This window comes from Brassica napus, chromosome C1 (assembly GCF_020379485.1).
Source record: "Brassica napus cultivar Da-Ae chromosome C1, Da-Ae, whole genome shotgun sequence".
Classification (NCBI taxonomy): domain Eukaryota; kingdom Viridiplantae; phylum Streptophyta; class Magnoliopsida; order Brassicales; family Brassicaceae; genus Brassica; species Brassica napus.
In genome coordinates, this window is record NC_063444.1 from 29683866 (window position 1) to 29705224 (window position 21359).

Consider the following 21359-nt stretch of genomic DNA (forward strand, 5'->3'; position numbering starts at 1 on the left):
ACTACTCAGACATGGCTAAGCAATTCGTAACATCAATTAGGTATAAAATATGCATAGATAAATAGATAGATATTAATGGAGTTCCAATCACAAATCTCTTCGGATCTTCTCTCCAACTCTACTAAAATCCTAGAAAACTTTTGCTATGAAAATAAGAAAATAAGAAAATAAGAAAGTACATTTTGCTTTTAACATGTTGGCAAGCTATAAATATTAGGTTAAAACTCGTCAGGGGTAATCTTGTAAATTGGTGAAGTCTTGGGCTCTATGTCGGATGGAACCAAACGGGCCTCTGCGCGCTTCGCTGTCGATTGATGTCACATGATGTGCATCAATCGATTATTGTCTCTTAATGTCGACCAGTGGTCTTGCTCGATGGTCAGCTCGGATGTTTTCTCCAATTATCTCCAAAATACTCCAAAATCATCACTTTCTCTCAAATCACTCCTGATCCTATAAATATATTAAATAGACTTTAAAATATAATAATTAGTTATTAAAACACTTATAAACAATGCCTAAAAGTGGGTAATATCCGTGGCCTATCAAGACATGATAAAAGAAACACAAATCGGATTTTGAATAAATTGTATTAAAAGATGAAAAGAGACAGTATGGAAGTTTGAAATTTTCTTTCTGAAGGAGTTCTGACTTGTCTCTCCAATGTTGTATAAGATTAAAAAAAAGTGTTGCCTAAACAATGACTTTATAATAGTAAATATAGGGTAAAACACGGCTAGGACCGTGGGAGTTAAAACTAATCGCAATCAGAATTTGAATCAGAATAAAGTAAGGTTTAGGGAAAGATTTCCGTGAATAGATCTCTAAGATAGTTTTCTCGAACTCGACTTAATATTATTGAAAATGAATATGATGAATACAAATAATTAAAAAAAAATGAAACAACTCGAAAGAGTGTATTCTAGATATGAGGCAAGTGAGTTAAAAAGTGTGTCTATTAATGATCTTGGCCTTGTCTTTTATACTCCTCATCTCGTTGCAACTACTCAACGTATCTAGGGCGAACGTGTCGTGTCGTGCTTTGCTCCGGAGATCTCGATCTTTAATTTAGCCGATTGACCGCGAAGTGGTCAGGTATTGGTTGTTATCTGCAGACTTGAAACTTGCTACCTTGGCCTGTGAATTGGCTCTTGGGGTCGGAATAAATGGGCTACACTAAATGATCATGTCTTCACTACCAATTCAGCCCGTTTCGATTGAGCCTTTATTGGGACAGATTTATTTGATAAATCATGCTCCAACAGTTTCCTTGTGGTCATTTTTAATGGGCGGAGATGACTAAAGATGCTTCTCCTACACGCGTCGATTTAGTTCTTTGGATGGGTATTGTTTACGTCTAATTAAACGGTGTGAAATCAATAGCTTTTCCCTTGAGGTAATCTTCTGCTGTGGATTTAATTCTATCAAACTCGATGTCTCGCAGCACGTCATTTATGGTGTTAGTTAGGAATTGACAAGACCCAAAACTGTAAGGACCATTCGATCTACATGCAGTTATCGACATCGAACAATTCGTCTTTGGTCGTCAAATATTTGCTTCTACTTTTCCAAGATTTTTTTGGGTGGTGAGAGTCCTAAGTTCTCCATAACTTCTGCGACATCTAGTTTTTGTCTTCCCCTATTTATACTTCGACGCTTATTATTAACGATACCTTTTTATTTTTACTGAAATTTTGAAAGCTATAGACTTTTCATCTTCTTTGTCTTCTTCTCTATGTTCTAACGACGAGACATGCAACCATAGAGATTTAGGAGGGAGAGCTCTTTGGCCCTCACGTACGATCAAAGATGACGTACGATGCTCTAGTTACCTTTCGCCGATCTTTCAACGTACTCGACAAAATACGACCGTTAGTTCCAGCTGGTGTTGAGTGTCCAAAATGGGTGAAACTTTTTTCTGCACATACACGGTTTTCTTTGAAAATGAGGTTTGTTTTTCCCTATTCCCTTTGATTTTACTTGAAGTCGTATGTTGACTGAGGATAAATTTTTTAAGACAACTCTAAATTTAGTCGGACATGTTATGGTTCTGCTGGCGCTTTCCCGATAGGTTGGAGTTTACTGATTGTTCTCGATGTGATTAATCTTTTTAGACGAAGTGGAATCCTGGGTTCAAGGATACTTTTTACTTCTCCACATGCGCTAACTGTAAAATTCTCACCGAGCTTTCGAGAAAAGATGAATAGAGAGAGAGGAGTATTTCTTTTTTGAAGTAAACGAAGCTTCAATAGGCAATTTTGATCACACGCGGATGTTTTCTATTTGGATACTGGTTGATGATAATCCCAGATCTGAGCCTTTATCCGATCACGTCCGTTCTTTGGTTTGTCGGTTGTGTGGCGGGACTGTCGATTGGCCTTCTTTTAGTAGACCGAGGTTGCTCGATGCGCTTGGCGTCCTCCTTAACGTCTACCAAGAGCTCATTCCTCGCTTAGGACCACTGCCTATCAGTTGGCTCGGCCTCAAGGTTTTTCTCTTTCTTCCATTCCTCCCCTTTTTTAGGAGGACCTTATTGACTGATGCTTTTGATTGTCGGTGCGCAAGCGGCTGGGATGTGCAGATCATTAATTTTTGATGTGTCGAGCTTATCAACCCAATCTCAACCGCCAGTCATTTTTCATGATACTTTGGGACGTTCTGTTTGGGAGCCTATTCAGGTCATGAATAGGCAAGGGAAGCCTTGCTTCTGTAATGGAGGGGGGTGCTGAGACGTCTGACCGGCGTGCTGGCGTCGTTATGGATCCGTCCGTCAGAGGTTGGTTGTTTAGCAGATCCGGACCGTGGATAGCATGAGAAAGAGGGCCCGCAGAGAAGGTTCTTCACACTCATTGGTTAGAGGCGGCGAATATGTCATTCCCTGTTGGCCTTTAGAGCATAAAAAGATTTTACTAATGCAGAGGACCCATATGGCGCGGCATCTCTGATTTACTTGTTGGGAGGGAAGGAGTACCAATTGTCAGTTCCTAGTACTCTTCGAGAGAGGGAACCCTACAACAACCCTACTGTTGCTCTCGTGAAAGGATTATTTCTTTCATAATATTGCTTTAATTATTTTATGATGATTTTGACTTGTTTGACGCATTTGTCTGTCTGTAGAAGCTTTGGACCATCTGGTTTTCCATTATGAGGCAAGGGTCGATGAGGGAGGTCCAGCGAATGCAGATCATTCGAGTTTGGAAAGGCTTCCCGCTGATCTTCAGGCAGCTAAGGACCGTGAGGATTACCTTGTTATAGATCTTTCTGACCACAAAGCTCGCATTACCTTGTTATAGATATTTCTGACCACAAAGCTTGCATTGTGCACATATAAGATCTAGCGCACAAATTTCAGGTCTCCACTGATCTATACGCTGCTCTTGAGGCTGAGTGGGATGCGGTCTTGGCTAGGGTGAAAAGTCTTGAAGAATATATTTCGAGCTTTGTGACGCCTCATGAAGTTTGGATGAGGCTCTCAATTCAGACTGATAAATGGAGAGTCTCAGCTCAGTATACTGTTTACGTTTTGAGACATGTGGGTGGCCAAGGGTAAGGAGGCGACTGCTGAAATCGAACTCCAGGATGTGGCGGCAAACATCAGTCTCTTAGATTTGCTCCAGGGGGGAGGTCGAGATCGAGACAGAGATGGTTGTGTTAAGCGACATAGAGAAAGAATGTGATAGTGCTTGGAGGGGCATCCAAGTTTCGAATGTGTCTCTAGGAAAGCTTGCTCCACCGTCGGTTTTGTAGGATTCTGTGATGATGGAAGCGGCCCCGGTGGGTGATCAGATTGTTAACTCCGATGGTGGAGTTAGGAGGTTTGAGAGTGTTCATTCCTCCTTTTTTTTATTGTTTATGTTGCCTAATAATGGCTTTTTATAAACAATACCTTAAAAATTAATGAAGAATGCATAAGATCTGTTTTTTTTTTTATTATGGAGTACAATTTTTAATATGTTTTGAGAATTGAATCAGCCGTAGGTTTTAGGAATTCTCATGTGGTGCTCCTAATTTTACTGAAAAATCATATTTTCTTCCATCAAGCGTTGGTTTTATATATTTTTACCGTGCAAAGTAATGGATGGAGGAGCGTGGTACCTTGAGGGTGAAGCAAACATGTTATAGTAGTGCCATTTCTTGTAGTGTGAACAGGTGAATTCTCGAGCTTCTCTTTTTAGGAGATGATATTTGAAATAATGGTGGGTATATACATTGTAGTTTTTCTGTTTTCATGATAAATCGAGCATAATACTTATTTTAGAAAATTTAAGCGAGATACCGGTATTGGTATTGGAGCACAATAGATTGTCGAAATGGTTGAAACAATAAATTGACAACTGGTTTTTGACAGTTCGAGAATATTGTTTGTGAATATTCAAAGTAAACTCGTGTGGTGTTTTCCATCCCTGTAGAATATTTGAACAAAGTACCGAGTTTAAGAGCGCTTTTCGCATGTCTTGGTGTATACAACTTCGTAATGAAATTTGATATGGTTTTTCCTGCCCCCGCAATGTTTGCGAGCTAAGTACTGAGCTTGGGAACACAATTTTAGTATTCTGAGAGTTGGTTTATGTGCAATCAAAGGATGGAGTGACTGCACTCTTTGGGTAGAGCTTCCTACATACTCTTTTAAGGGATCCAGCCTATACGTAGTTCTATTATTAAGATCATTCTCAGTGGTGATATAGTTTGAGGTTGAAAGAATTTCAAGACCTTGGGACCGGTATGTTCCATTTGTCATCGAAGAGTTCGTAGACGCCAGGCGAACTACTTTGGTACTCGGTAGGGAAATTCCTAATTTATCACTAGTTTTTCGGCGCCTCTATCCGTGTTATCGCCGACTTTTTTTTCAGTACTAGATCGCTTACTACAAATCATCGTTGTTTAACTCTTAAATTGCAGAAGTGACAGGCTGCTTGTTGGTAGTCTTGAATCCGGATTAGACCTTGATGTCGATGTGTGTTGATGAAATATAGCTGATGACGGAGCATTTTCGGTTCAGAGTGCTTATACTCCCCCTTAAGCTTCATATCGCTATTTCGGCAGGTATGACAGCTTCTATCCCATTAAGCCAGATAGAATGGTGTTTCGTGTGTTGCCTTATGGGGAGTTGTACGACACGCTCATAAGACTCATGGAAGCCCTGACAACCATGCCTCTTTTATATAGTTTAAACGCTTCTTAATGTTATATAAGATTCACTTATTTGCTACCTCGGTCTGTCTGTTCCCTTAAGGGTAGTACTAGGTCGAGGTCGTCAGTTTGATTTTCCAGAGTTTTCACAATGCTACAAATTCTTGGAAATGAATTGAGGTCTGTTATTGGTGACAGTCTCGTAGAGAATTCCATGACGGAAAATAATGTCCTTCCATACAAAGTCGTGCATATCGAGATTCTCCATTTTATGGTAGGCTTCGGCCTCGATCAACTAGGTGAAATTATCAATCAAGACAAGCAAGTATCAGAGTTGCCTTGGTCCTGAATATACCACCGGGCCTATTATATACAGATGATAACAGTTCTGTTAGCATCCGGAGTATTGGCACATTGAGCTGTCATTTTGCATTTAAGGGAGTATCCCTCGCAATCCTTGGCCATAGTTGGCCAAAAATATCATTTCTTTTTAATGCGCAGGGGGAGAGTTCGACCTCTAGAGTGAAACCCGCATCGGCCATCATGCATATCTTTCATGATGGGTAAGGCTTCTTATACGTGCACACTAGCGAGGTAAGGTTCTGTGTGGCTACATTTGTATAACTTATCGTCCATTATACAATATTGCGATCTCTTTGCTTTAGGCCAAGACTCCCTTGAAAATAACGTGAACGCGTACCCTGATTCATTTAGTGGCTTGCCTGTCCCCTTTGCATGAGCACGCCATGTGTCAGTCGGGTCAGCTTCCTTAGTACTTGATACCTTGTTCTGCTTGGCTGAGAAATTCAAGGAGTCTTCCTTGCTTCTAGAACCAATGAGATTTAGAGCGACTGTTTGTTGACGGTTGAGCATCCAACTGAGTAGAAATTTTGTGTGAGTCGAGCTATGGAGCATAGTCCACAATAGTGCCGCGAGCTCAAAGATTCTATCTTGGCATCAGCAGAAGCTAAGTTTTAGCACCTGAGCATAAGTATTTACAGAAATATCATTAGTCTTCTCTTTCGTTAGGTTAGCGTTGTCGGTAGAAGCAGGGAGAACGAATTTTAATTGGATTTTAGCTTCCAGACTTACCTCGATGGTGCTTTGCGAAGATGGATTTGCTACTATATTGGCGATCGCTATCTTTTTTGAAGGAGAATCCGTGGGAGGGGTAACCAAATAATTTTGTCCTAGGTATTGCTGAGCTACTGGGTCAGCAAGCATGTTTAATAGGATATCGCAAGCAACCTTTGAGAACGAGGTAGACGGATCTGGAAAAATTGAGCGAACGGAGATAGCTTTCCCCAAAGAATAGGTCTTCGGGGTAGACTGCACACCAGAAGATGATTTGGGCTTTTTTTTTCTTCATCAGCTTCACGGATTCGGAGCAGCAAGATGGCTGAGAAGCCGACGTCGGATGAGATGCTGGTGGGCAGCTGAGAGCGGAGACACGGTGATGGCGGAGCTTCGTCAGAAGAGAGAAAGATCCGCTTTATTTTATGTAATAATTTTTTTTCTCCTTGCTATCTTTAACCACCTATTGATATACAATATTAATCTCAAACTGGAAATACCTGATTTGTCTATCTTGTATAGGCCAATCACTAAAATAATGATTTATAGATAATACTAGGGGTTAGTCCGCCCTAGGGGCGGGTGAGTTTGCATTGAAATTATTTTATATTAAAATGTACTTTTGTTGTATAAAACATTTGAAAAATTCTTTAAATTAAATATAATTAATATAATTTGTTTGTAGTTTGCTAATATATATACATATATTTATTTTGTTAACATCTGATATTTTTTTATAATTTTTACGTGTTTAGATTTTTATTTGTTATCAACTATATTTTATGACATTATACTATTCAATTATCAGTATTCGTTTCAGTTATATTATTTTAATAGAAATATTTTATCTTTTTTTTGCACTTACATGAGACTATATGTGTAGTATTTTAATATATTTTTTAATTGTGTGTTAAAGTTTTATGTTTGATTTTAGTTAATATGAATGTATTACATCCGGGATTATGAATGTGTTTCTAACAATGTTTTTATTCAAAAAAATTCTGAACCAAATATGAAAATCACATTGCCTTTGGCTAATCTAGCATGTTTTATCTTCTCGAATTTTTTTGTTTGGTGTTAGTCAGAATTTGTTTTGTTAGCAGAAGGGAAAAGGTATTCTAGAATTTTTTTTAATTATATTTCACTCAAATACAGAAATAAATTTTGTCATTTACTTATAGTGGTAGCATCATATCATGTGTCACATCAATTATTTATGTTGGATCATTGACATATTATTGTTTTTCTTCTGCATCTATAATTGGTCAGATAGCAATCTAGTCAGGTGACTCTCACTCCATGAATATAACTTTTGGTCCGTTTCCAGCATTTATAGAAGCGACTTCGATGCGAGTTTTATCTGTTTTCCATTCGAGTGTATCCAATATTTCAAGTACAATATAGAGATAGCCAAAGAGAATGGGACATTGTGAGTTTTTTTTCCTTTTTTGCGTTTGTTATTAAGGTCGGGGATGTGTTTGTCAATTTATTGGTGACATGTTATATTATGTGAGAGTGAATCACGGCGTAGTTATTGAGATGTATATCAAATATTTGTTTGATATTTGCCGTTATGGTGGGAGTTTAATTTGTGATTGTGCTTTCTTGGCATATATTTTGGAAATGAAAGTTAATAATGTGATTTACTTACGAATTGTTTTTTCTATAACCGATGCTACTGAATTTATTTCACCTTTGAATTTTGTGTGTGTGTGTGTGTGTGGGGGGGGGGGGGGGGGGGGGGGTTTGTGATTTAATTATGTACCATTATAAAATTAAACGGGAGCTATTTTATTATTGGCCTGAATCATTGTTTGGGCCTTTGCACGGTACTGTGAGAACTGGGAAGACATGGTCTTTATGATATCTTCTTGCCTGGGTGTAAGTTAAAGGGAGCCGTTATGTAGAAGTGTAATTATGAGCGAATCATGTTGCATAGAAGTTTATTTTCCATAAATAAGATCATCATGTTGGATTGATGGTTATTTCTTTAGCTTCTCTTTTAACTCTGTTGTTAACTTTTTTTTTCTGGTGTAGTAAAAATGTGTCGAGGACGTTTTGAGTTAGATAGATTTCATGAGGAGATGCCGTCTTACTTAGAAAATATGGACGCAAAGAGCTAATTAATTTTGTTGTAGCACATTCATATAGTTATTGCTTTCAGTGTACTGTTTAATAGCAGAAAATGTGGACTTATAATAGAAAATCACAGTGAAACTTGAAAGCTTGAATGTAAAAGGAAGTAAATGGTGAAGATGATTTTTATGAATTCTATTGTTGGACATACTAATTCTCTCGCTGCAGTGGAGGTTTTTTACTTGTTGAAGAGTTCGGGATTCAGGTTTTAAAAAACATTGTAATATGCAAACAAATCAGTGTTAATGAAGAAAGGATTGTACATGTCAATCTAGAGGTTAACCATGATCCATTGAGTTGTTGCTCATGGTCATTGAAGGTGGACTTGATCTCAAGGTGGACTTGATCTCACCAACAAATCCAATGATGTCTATGAAGCATACAGTTGAGGTTGCGTATCTTTTATTGTGAAAGTTTGCATTGGCTAAAGACGATGCCGAGACAGCGCATGAAGATTTAACTTGCATTCACAGTAAACTGTCAAAGGTGAAAAAGATAATTTACATTAAGATATAATGAAGAATATCGATTAAGATACACCTGAAAGCCGAGAACAACAACATCGCAAGGTTACAATGTTAAATGTGAGGAGGGAAAATGTTAGAATGTGGCTTAGTATGGCTTACCAAGTGGAACTCTGGAACTCTTAGACCATTTGGTAGAGTGTCCGCAACAGGTTCAGGAAGCTGCAGCATCGCCGTGGTAGCTTGACCATGTAAACCTCTCAGTTGATCAGAAACTTCTTCTTCAATACAGTTGGCGATTCAAGCATTCCCTATAAATACTCTTCCGTCAGCCTTACAGGCCTGTTCAGCGTTAATTTCGACTTCATTTTATATCTACGCAGAAAGTTATAAAAAAAATAAGAGTCTGCTTATATATATCCAAGTCTTATCCAGGAAAATTTTATACCATGTTTAGCTGTTTGACGTCAGTGGTTTCCTTTGCGCTAGCCTCCTTAATGACAATGTCCATAGTTGATAGACTCGCTAATGATGAAGGAAACCTCCTGCCACAGTCCCAAAAAGATATAAGAATGTTTAGAATCTCAAGATATAAACTGACTGTCTATAACCAAGATACAAAGTAAGAAAATTGACTCAAATATAGACCAAGCAGAAAGTGACTCATGGTGTTGTATCCAAACCACTCAAAACTCCATCTGCCTTCAAGATAAATAGACTGGAAGGCTAGTAAAACATTTAATGGCATTGTGCTTTAAAACTTAAATTGGAGAACTTACGTGGTTGGTGTAAGAATCGGCAGTCGGGTTGAGCCGCTCAGGAGACGTTTTCCTCTAAATCCTTTGCAGATCTGATCGGTGATCTCCCTGTAACAACAGAGAAAAATAACAAAAACCCAAAATGGTTTAAGACACTAAAACAAAGAAAAATCAAAAACAACTTAGTGCTTCTGATTCTTGAAACCGAGAAAAGAAAGCTGTTTCCATTTTTATAATCACAACTTGTGTGAATCTAGGGAAGCAATCCTAAGACTAAAGTCAACCTAGTCCTCACCAATTACTAAGCAAACATGCAAATTTCAGTTCAGATTCTGAAATCGAATATATTTAGACGTGAAAAGTATATAGAACCCGCCTTCAAGAGTCGCCTGTGATAGTGGCTGGAATGAGTGTTGCTTGAAAACGATTACAAAAATAATAATAATAATAAACAACAGGATTCAAACCATTTCGTAAAGAGAAAAAAAATAGTACCAAAAGTATAATTCTGATAAAAATGAATCTAAACACTACCGTGTGTTCAGAACAATGATGAACATGAATTTAAATAACAGAATCACCTTAGCATCCAGAAGAATCATATCGTGAATGAAATCACACGAAGAACCCTTGATCTATCGAAGAAGACGATTGTGAGAACGACAAGACCTTTTAGTTTTTGATTCAGGTCTTGAATGAACTAAGTGAATAAATCGCAGAAGACCAGAGGCCTATTAATGCGAGGTGATACGTTACAATGAGAAGATGGATACTTGAGTTTTCTGGTATATCGGCTGCTGATTGCAGAAGAGGAAGAAGAACCCTTGATTTGCCCTTGATTTGTGTTGGGCTTTATAAAAGGGTTTCTAAAAGCCCATCTGCAAATTGAAACCAAAATACCAACTCACGGCAAACCTCAGCTCAAAATCAAAGACGTCTGGCAGTTTTTGCCCTCTCCTTCTTGATGACGTGGCAGCAGGAGAAAGGAGAAAATGTAACTTTATTATTATAGATAGATAGATAAAGGGAAACTGGTATCAACAACCATTAAAAAACCTTTAATTAGGGAAATAACCATAACAAAATTATGGATATGATACATTATATATTATTGAGTAGTTAGACGAAAATACATTTCACTCTCACATGAGTAAGATGTACAAATGAACTCTCCAACTCTCATTTTTCATCTCTCTCTTTTACTTTTATTTCTTATGTTACTAAAAATTACACCCCATCTACAGTGCTTTGTCTTTAATCTTTCTAATACAAATTTTTATAAACCAAAAATTATACTGAAAAATATATTTAGATTCTTCTATATATATTATAGTTTGCTTTTTTTCAACGGATATATATTTCTTAAAAATATGAATATAAATTGAAATTCTTCACATGCTTACTATTTTCCCGATGATAACACGAAATAAAATTTCATGGTTATATAAACAATTGAAGACCGCTGGTATGAATTGGTTAGTCTAACACTTTATGCAAATAAAGTCACAAAACTCTAAAGGTCCAAATGTTTACAAACCGCACCGCACGCAGTATAATACCATTATAAAATTAAATGGGAGCTATTTTATTATTGGCCTGAATCATTGTTTGGGCCTTTGCACGGTACTGTGAGAACTGGGAAGACATGGTCTTTATGATATCTTCTTGCCTGGATGTAAGTTAAAGGGAGCCGTTACGTAGAAGTGTAATTATGAGCGAATCATGTTGCATAGAAGTTTATTTTCCATAAATAAGATCATCATGTTCGATTGATGGTTATTTCTTTAGCTTCTCTTTTAACTCTGTTGTTAACTCTTTTTTTTTCTGGTGTAGTAAAAATGTGTCGAGGACGTTTTGAGTTAGATAGATTTCATGAGGAGATGCCGTCTTACTTAGAAAATATGGACGCAAAGAGCTAATTAATTTTGTTGTAGCACATTCATATAGTTATTGCTTTCAGTGTACTGTTTAATAGCAGAAAATGTGGACTTATAATAGAAAATCACAGTGAAACTTGAAAGCTTGAATGTAAAAGGAAGTAAATGGTGAAGATGATTTTTATGAACTCTATTGTTGGACATACTAATTCTCTCGCTGCAGTGGAGGTTTTGTACTTGTTGAAGAGTTTGGGATTCAGGTTTTAAAAAACATTGTAATATGCAAACAAATCAGTGTTAATGAAGAAAGGATTGTACATGTCAATCTAGAGGTTAACCATGATCCATTGAGTTGTTGCTCATGGTCATTGAAGGTGGACTTGATCTCAAGGTGGAATTGATCTCACCAACAAATCCAATGATGTCTATGAAGCATACAGTTGAGGTTGTGTATCTTTTATTGTGAAAGTTTGCATTGGCTAAAGACGATGCCGAGACAGCGCATGAAGATTTAACTTGCATTCACAGTAAACTGTCAAAGGTGAAAAAGATAATTTACATTAAGATATAATGAAGAATATCGATTAAGATACACCTGAAAGCCGAGAACAACAACATCGCAAGGTTACAATGTTAAATGTGAGGAGGGAAAATGTTAGAATGTGGCTTAGTATGGCTTACCAAGTGGAACTCTGGAACTCTTAGACCATTTGGTAGAGTGTCCGCAACAGGTTCAGGAAGCTGCAGCATCGCCGTGGTAGCTTGACCATGTAAACCTCTCAGTTGATCAGAAACTTCTTCTTCAATACAGTTGGCGATTCAAGCATTCCCTATAAATACTCTTCCGTCAGCCTTACAGGCCTGTTCAGTGTTAATTCCGACTTCATTTTATATCTACGCAGAAAGTTATAAAAAAATAAGAGTCTGCTTATATATATCCAAGTCTTATCCAGGAAAATTTTATACCATGTTTAGTTGTTTGACGTCAGTGGTTTCCTTTGCGCTAGCCTCCTTAATGACAATGTCCATATTTGATAGACTCACTAATGATGAAGGAAACCTCCTGCCACAGTCCCAAAAAGATATAAGAATGTTTAGAATCTCAAGATATAAACTGACTGTCTATAACCAAGATACAAAGTAAGAAAATTGACTCAAATATAGACCAAGCAGAAAGTGACTCATGGTGTTGTATCCAAACCACTCAAAACTCCATCTGCCTTCAAGATAAATAGACTGGAAGGCTAGTAAAACATTTAATGGCATTGTGCTTTAAAACTTAAATTGGAGAACTTACGTGGTTGGTGTAAGAATCGGCAGTCGGGTTGAGCCGCTCAGGAGACGTTTTCCTCTAAATCCTTTGCAGATCTGATCGGTGATCTTCCCTGTAACAACAGAGAAAAATAACAAAAACCCAAAATGGTTTAGGACACTAAAACAAAAAAAAATCAAAAACAACTTAGTGCTTCTGATTCTTGAAACCGAGAAAAGAAAGCTGTTTCCATTTTTATAATCACAACTTGTGTGAATCTAGGGAAGCAATCCTAAGACTAAAGTCAACCTAGTCCTCACCAATTACTAAGCAAACAGGCAAATTTCAGTTCAGATTCTGAAATCGAATATATTTAGACGTGAAAAGTATATAGAACCCGCCTTCAAGAGTCGCCTGTGATAGTGGCTGGAATGAGTGTTGCTTGAAAACGATTACAAAAATAATAATAATAATAAACAACAGGATTCAAACCATTTCGTAAAGAGAAAAAAAATAGTACCAAAAGTATAATTCTGATAAATATGAATCTAAACACTACCGTGTGTTCAGAACAATGATGAACATGAATTTAAATAACAGAATCACCTTAGCATCCAGAAGAATCATATCGTGAATGAAATCACACGAAGAACCCTTGATCTATCGAAGAAGACGATTGTGAGAACGACACGACCTTTTAGTTTTTGATTCAGGTCTTGAATGAACTAAGTGAATAAATCGCCGAAGACCAGAGGCCTATTAATGCGAGGTGATACGTTACAATGAGAAGATGGATGCTTGAGTTTTCTGGTATATCGGCTGCTGATTGCAGAAGAGGAAGAAGAACCCTTGATTTTCCCTTGATTTGTGTTAGGCTTTATAAAAGGGTTTCTAAAAGCCCATCTGCAAATTGAAACCAAAATACCAACTCACGGCAAACCTCAACTCAAAATCAAAGACGTCTTCGGTATTTTTATGAGTCCACGTGGCAGTTTTTGCCCTCTCCTTCTTGATGACGTGACAGCAGGAGAAAGGAGAAAATGTAACTTTATTATTATAGATAGATAGATAAAGGGAAACTGATATCAACAACCATTAAAAACCTTTAATTAGGAAAATAACCATAACAAAATTATAGATATGATACATTATATATTATTGAGTAGTTAGACGAAAATACATTTCACTCTCACGTGAGTAAGATGTACAAATGAACTCTCCAACTCTCATTTTTCATCTCTCTCTTTTACTTTTATTTCTTATGTTACTAAAAATTACACCTCATCTACAGTGCTTTGTCTTTAATCTTTCTAATACAAATTTTTATAAACCAAAAATTATACTGAAAAATATATTTAGATTCTTCTATATATATTATAGTTTGTTTTTTTTCAACGGATATATATTTCTTAAAAATATGAATATAAATTGAAATTCTTCACATGCTATATACTATTTTCCCGATGATAACACAAAATAAGATTTCATGGTTATATAAACAATTGAAGACCACTGGTATGAATTGGTTAGTCTAAAACTTTATGCAAATAAAGTCACAAAAATCTAAAGGTCCAAATGTTTACAAACCGCACCGCACGCAGTATAATAAAAAAATCTCTACATATATTTATATAGATATATGTTTTTGTTACCTTAATTAAGGAATGCACCACATTTATTCCATAGTTCTTCCATATGTAGCTATTCGGACCCTAAATATGTTATAAAATTTGCTAGTTTCCTTTTTCATTCAACCCAATATCTATCGTAATATTATCGTATACTATTCTATTTTGTTGATACAATATATTATGCCTCCTCCTTCTCACTCTTCTTCTTCTGTTATTTTCTTCACTTTCTCAAATATAATCATTATGAACTAGTACTTGTATATTATTTCCGTAATATACTATTATATTCTATATGTCTATATTTAAAACTGAAGTGTATCGTGCGTAGATGTTATGGCCAAACGTTTTTTTTTTTTTTTTTTTTTTTTTGACGTCAAAAGGCTATTCTATTACTCAAGCTTGAGGTGGTCTGGGTAACCAAACCGGAATAGAACAACCAATAAAAAATAACTCCCTATGGAAGGATTTTGTTGTTTTAGCTAGAAAATCTGAAATCTGATTTCGCGCCTGTGGAACATGAATGATGTTGAATTCCAGGAAGCATATCTGTAGCGTCTCTATCCTCTCCAATTCTGTTGCAAAGCTTGGCCAAGCATGTGGATCTTTTATCATTGCAATCAGCTCCTTACAATCTGTCCCGAAGCGTTGACATGTTGAGTATTGAAGCATATTCTCCATTGCCCACCGCAATGCTTCTACTTCCGAATGCAAGGCTGATTCGAGTCGAGTGAAATTCTTTGTTCCCATAAGTTGAGTGTTCTCCGCGCTGTCCATCCATACCCAGCCGCAGCCACTAATGTGAGCAGAAGATGTCCAAGATCCATCTAACAAGCATATGTTACCCAAGCTTATGGCTTGGTCTACCTCAGAAATATTATCTTGTACCACTGGTTGGACCACTGGTTGTACATCGTTAGCATTAAACCAGGCCTGGCATTCACTCTCTGCATGTCGAACTAGCTCCAAGGGATCTCTATCTATACCTCTGAAGAGTTTGTTGTTCCTAGCCTTCCAAATATACCATAGCAACCAGGGATAAGGATCCCTATCTTATTCCGGCTCAATGATGCTATTCTTTCTCCATAACAAATAATCCATGTTCGTGTAGACGCTTGATACTGGAAATATATCCGGGCTTGTTGGAGTCGATGATAATGACCAGACTTGAAGAGCAGGCGGGCATTCAAAAAATGCATGGGTCACAGTTTCTTCTAATTCTCCGCATCTTGGACAATAGTTGTCACACCTCATATTACGTCTTGTTAAGTTCCTCGTTACTGCCACATGACCAGTTAATAGTTGCCAAATAAGATGACATATCTTTTTCGGCGCCTTTATCTTCCAAGCGAAGGCTTGGAGCTTTTTGATGCTTGGCTCTACAATTTCCTTCTCTACCGCTGGTGTTAATACATTCTATGCCAGCCAATATCCAGATTTAACCGTATATTGGCCATTCCTTGTGTAGTTCCAACAGAAAGAATCCCGACGATGGGTTGAACTTATGGCTAAACTCCTTATGAGAGGTATGTCTCCAGGGGTAACATAATTTTCCAATAAACCAACATCCCACTCCTTCGATACCTGATCAATAAGATCACTGACTCTCATATTTGGGTGCATAACTGGCGCTACGGGGACAGCTGGTCTCGCAGGGGTCGTTGGAATCCATGGATCCTCCCACACCTTAACTTCGTACCCTGTATGTATCTTCTGTCTGATCCCTAGTAGTAGCAACTTCCTTGCGGCTGTAATGCTTGTCCACACATAGGATGGGCTTGTAGCATTATTCACTCTTAGTGGAGAACTCAATCTATAGTATCTTCCTCTTAATACCCGTGCAACCAGAGAATCAGGGAATTGAAGTAGCCTCCATAGTTGTTTAGCCAAAAGGGCCATATTGAACTCATGGATCATTCGAAAACCGATTCCACCCTCCTCTTTGGGTAAACAGACTTTTTCCCACTTCGCCCAATGTATTCCTCTTTTTGGTGGATTTGAACTCCACCAGAATTGTGCAATGGCACTGGCAAGATTTTCACATATCTCCAAAGGGAGTAGAAAAGTAGACATAACGTATGTCGGTAGAGCGAGCAGAATAGATTTAATCAACACTTCCTTCCCACCTTTGGAGAGTCATCTTCCTGTCCATCCATTCACTTATGTCTTCTGGGATACCAAGGTAAGTTCTCATTCCTCCATCATTCTGTATTCCAAGCACATCTTTAAGCTCTTGTCTCGTGGTCGCATTAATCCGCTTACCAAAGAGTAAGGATGACTTATCAAAATTAATACATTGTCCAGACGCTTTGCCGTATCTCTTGACTACTTTCATTACTTCTTCACATTCACGGGGCTCCGCCTTACAGAAGAAAAGGCTATCATCAGCAAAGATAAGGTGGGATACCGACAGACACGCGCGTGTGACACGCATCCCTGTTATCTTCCCCTGGTTCTCTGCATGATTAAGAAGGCTAACGAGCGCTTCCGTGCATAGAATAAAAATGAAAGGAAACAAGGAATCTCCTTAGCGTAAACTTCTACCTGGAACAATATTTCCTCTTGGCTCTCCATTCATAAGGACCTTGTATTTCACGGACGTTATGGCCAAACGTTATAAATGATAAAATTGTCATTTTAAAATATAAGTTACATCCGAGCGTGTGATCCTTACATATCATTTTTTTTTTTTTGCCTCAGTATGGACATTATACAAAATAACCCTAATATAAAATCAAAATGACCCGTACAATTTGTTTACACTTGTGCATTAATTACAGACCTATATAATTAGAGAACATACTGGTTATAGATGGTCGTCTGCATGAATTACAAAGAGTATATCATACTATATATATATATTTAATAAATGATAATCTGTATATCTTGTATAGGTCAAAGTACAATGTGAATCTTATTTTGTTTTGGTCCATTGGGATGACAAAACACGGTTGCATAATTATAAAAGAAAAACCTAAAGTTTTGTTGTCAAACATCCAAATAGTTAAATAGCTGAGAAAAATTATTGTAAATTAATATTTGAGAAAAAAACAAAAATAGCACTAAATCAAGTTTTTGTTCCCAAACTAGCATTTAAGGTCAAAAATCACAAAAATAGCACTTAATGTTTTATCAAAAGTCACAAATTTAGGGTTTAGAGTTAAAGGGTGGGGTTTAGGATTTAGGGTTTAGGGTTTATGGTTTAGAGTTTAGGGTTTAGGGTTTATAGATTAGGGTTTAGGGTTTAGGGTTTAGGGTTTAGAATTTAGGGTTTAGGGTTTAGGGTTTAGAATTTAGGGTTTAGGGTTTAGGGTTTAGAGTTTAGGGTTTAGGGTTTAGAGTTTAGAAATGAGGTTTTGGAGATAAGATTTCAAATTTTGAAAAATAAAAAAATTAAAATTTTCAAAAGATAAACTTAGAAATGTGCTATTTTGGTCATTTTAGTTTTGGAGTGCTATTTTTGTGATATAAACTTAGAAAAATGCTGTTTTGGAGATTTGTCCGTAATATTTTCTACATATTTTAAAGAATGATGTTTTAGATTTCATTTTTGTATTTAAAAGATTAATGTTTTTTGTCAACCTTTTCACTAAACACTTGGCCTTAAAACAAGGAGGAGTACAATACCAAACGTAAAAGCCAATTATATAGTTTCTGCAACGTGGCAACACACTGGCTTTCTTCCCGTGCACACCGCCTTGAATCCACCGCCGATGAGAGCAAATCGCCGGTATGTCTTCCTCAGCCCAACCAGCGCAGAAGTTGGCGCTTAATTCTTGTACTCCACTGACAAAGTTGCCTTTCACCAAAGCCGTGATTACATAAACGTAGAAGTTTTTGCTCACCGGAGATTAGATTGGAGGAATTATGAGTCAGATTGAAAATAAACTTTTTGTCGGACCGCTTCAAAGCGCCAACTCTCCTGAATCTGCTTCAAACAAGACTCAACAGATCCATCAAACTTGATCTACTTTCATCCAAGATTCTCTGTAAAACAGCCATATGAGGCTAGCTAATCAAATAAAACAGACTGATTCTCTTAAGAAAGAGATGCAAGTGAACAGTGAAACAAAAAATATCTGACATATAATCAAACGGGATTAAGTTGGAAAACAAAGTGAAAGGCTTTGTGATAATCCAATCACCTATGATCGGAAGTTTATTATTCAACTTAATGCGGAGAAGAGTGAAGAGATGTGAGAAACGGCTCCGATTTAAGTTGAAACACCACAAAATCGCCTTGCGAAAAGAGAGATCCGCTCACGGAAACTGAAATCGTCTAGCCAAGAGTTATTTTACAGCATAAAGAAAAAAACAAAAAAAAAATTGGTAACTGGTGGCACAAGACGTCCGGCCACCGAAGATGCGACCTTGATTTAGAGAGAAGGTAGAGAAAATAAGAAAAGAGAGAAAAATCTAAAATGTATTCTTTAAAAAATTAATGTTTTAAACTTTGAATATATATTTTATCGAGAAATAAATAAAACTAAAATCTAAATGGAAAATTTTTATTGGAAAGCAATAAAACTAAAAACAAAAAAATGTAATTAATTTTTATTAATATATGTGGAAATCATAAAACATCAATTTTTCAAATTCAGAAGGAGTAAATTCCCTCTAAATATAGTTAAAGACGTAATGGCTAAGGCTGCAACTGGTTTTAAGTTATAGGAATACGAAGAATAAGATGAATTCAAAAAAATGGAATACAAGTAAATGGAACAGTAGCAATTATAAAAATAAATGGAATGGAAATATAAGTATCTATTTAACATGAATGGTAGTTATTTGCAGGAATGCAGTGGAATGAAAATAGATTTATTTTAAATTAAATAAAAACTCTAATTAATATAAAATTCTTATTTTATTTTTCATTCCTTTCATTCCTTGCATTCACGAGACTTTTTGTTGCTGAATGTTTTTCAAGTACATTCCATTGCATTCTACATATTCCATTCCATTCCTTGCATTTTATTTTTAATTCATCTCAAATGGTAACATTTTTATGGAATCTTCGTGAATAACTCATTCCATACAATTCTATTCCAAAATATGTGCATCCGGTTGCAGCCTAAGAGTAAGAGACGATAGGGCGTCACTAGTTTAGTTGGGTCAACATTTGGTTATTGTCGTGTTGAACACAAAATTGAGTCCTTTCACATTCAACTATCCTGTTTGAGCTTTATTTATTGACTGGAATCATTATCATCGTCTACAAGAAACATACCCCATGTATTTGACCTTATTTTCATATTACTAGTTGACCCCCTATATACGGAAACTCGTCAACCATACAAAGTGAACACACTGGATATCTAATACTTAGTTCTGGATCTGGTGGTAAGATATCTAACAAAGTAAAAAAACTTATGTGACGTATTTTTCATAGTTTCTACCAGATCTTTCTTTCTTTTTTGTTGTTCTTAACTTAGTATTTTTTGTGTGTTTGAGTTTCTGTTGAACGCTAATTAAAAGACTAGTACAATCACTTTTATATAAAAGATAAGTTTCTAAAGACTAGTACAATCACTTTTATATAAAAGATAAGTCTCTAAAGACACTTTCTTTTCTTTTTTTTTTTTTTTGACAAAGGACTTTCTAAAGACACTTTCTTTTGAATTTTTCTATACAAAAAGTTATAAACTATATCTTAGCCATTGTTGTTTAACTTTTTAATGTTTTCACAAAACTTAAAATATGATAGAGAGTCAGAGACACATAGCTTATTTATGTTTTCAATATCTATTTATAACGATTAAATAACTTTTATTATAACTAGAATTCTTGTCCGCGCTACGCGCGGATTGTACCTTATAAACTTATTTTACATCTTTATTATTATTATTTTTGAAACTCATTTTACATCTTTATATATTTGAATTTTTTATACCATTTTACTTTTCAAAAAATTAAAATGTCTAAGGTAATGTGTAACATATGGTGATGGATTTGAGTTTTCGTTGTGATTTTTTGAACTGATAAATTTTACTTTATTTTTGATTTTACATTTATGTAATTTCTCAGCTGTTATTTTTTTGATCGGGTGTTAATTATAAATCTATTGACTATTTTAAAATAGGAGTAATAGTATATAATATTGTTTGGTAAATGTTTCATCCAAAAAATTGTATATCCATCAAATATAAAATATTAAAATTTTTGTTTTAATCCAAAATTTTAATGCTCTTATACTTTGAAAAATAAACTGTTTTAACTTAATAGTTTGGTTTGTTTTTAAAAAAAATTTATTTATATCACCAAACTACTGAAAACAAATAAATAAGTTTAGTTTTATTATATATTTTAAGTTATCTCTCAGCTAAAATTTCACTATTTATTTTATAACATTTTTGGAATAAATTATTTGTATATGTTTATACATTATTTGATTTTAAAAACTATTTGTTTCATCATTGTTTTGTGCCAATTTGAATTAATGATTCAATTAACTTTCTTAATTATATAGTATAGATGTAACAAAATTATCTGAAAGTGGAACATATTTTTAAAATGATAGGGTAGACATAATTTTTTTTAAGGAAGTTGTGTTGGAGGTGAGAGAATCATCAAGGAGGTGTGGTAGTTAGCTTCGCTCACTCTTGTTTAGAGTCAAGTTTGAGAAACTGGTGTTCATGTTATTACCATATTTCTTTTTCTTGCTTGCTTTTAATACTTGCCCAATCGATGTGCTTCAAAAACAGGTTTTGCATTCAAACAGAACTTTATTGGTTTGTTCAAGCGTGCTCACATTACTTTTCAAGTATGCTAAATCATTTTAAGATCTTAGAAACTATGACCATGCTAAATCATTTTAAGATCTTAGTAACTCTGACCATATGGAGCCAGGACTTTGGGATGCAACTTATTGGGAATGCTTGCTCGAGCTGAATTACTTGATTTTTGTTTGATGTAAAACTCTTTAGATATATTAAGATACATGGAAAATACACCCTTCAATGTTAACTTTTAGGGCATTCTATTTACATTGAATAAACTATCCTATCATGTGCTGCCCCTTTCCAATGTTGCAGGTTCTCAAT

At 35.9% G+C, this 21359-nt stretch overlaps 4 long non-coding RNA genes across 4 annotated transcripts; 1 reads left to right on the forward strand and 3 right to left on the reverse strand.

Moving 5' to 3' along the window:
• Positions 1-218: 218 nt before the first annotated feature.
• On the forward strand, positions 219-3930 carry LOC125580948. Its single transcript, XR_007318666.1, has 3 exons — positions 219-1949; positions 2115-2488; positions 2566-3930. It is a non-coding gene; the product is annotated as an uncharacterized LOC125580948 (long non-coding RNA).
• Positions 3931-5156: 1226 nt separating this feature from the next.
• On the reverse strand, positions 5157-7845 carry LOC125580947. The gene is made up of 2 exons (XR_007318665.1): positions 6223-7845; positions 5157-6111 (listed from the first exon to the last, which is right to left on the reverse strand). It is a non-coding gene; the product is annotated as an uncharacterized LOC125580947 (long non-coding RNA).
• A 3567-nt stretch (positions 7846-11412) lies between these two features.
• LOC125580114 lies at positions 11413-17419 on the reverse strand. The gene is made up of 3 exons (XR_007317842.1): positions 12737-17419; positions 12406-12502; positions 11413-12333 (listed from the first exon to the last, which is right to left on the reverse strand). It is a non-coding gene; the product is annotated as an uncharacterized LOC125580114 (long non-coding RNA).
• A 430-nt stretch (positions 17420-17849) lies between these two features.
• LOC111202306 lies at positions 17850-21010 on the reverse strand. The gene is made up of 2 exons (XR_002655265.2): positions 18465-21010; positions 17850-18306 (listed from the first exon to the last, which is right to left on the reverse strand). It is a non-coding gene; the product is annotated as an uncharacterized LOC111202306 (long non-coding RNA).
• Positions 21011-21359: the final 349 nt, after the last annotated feature.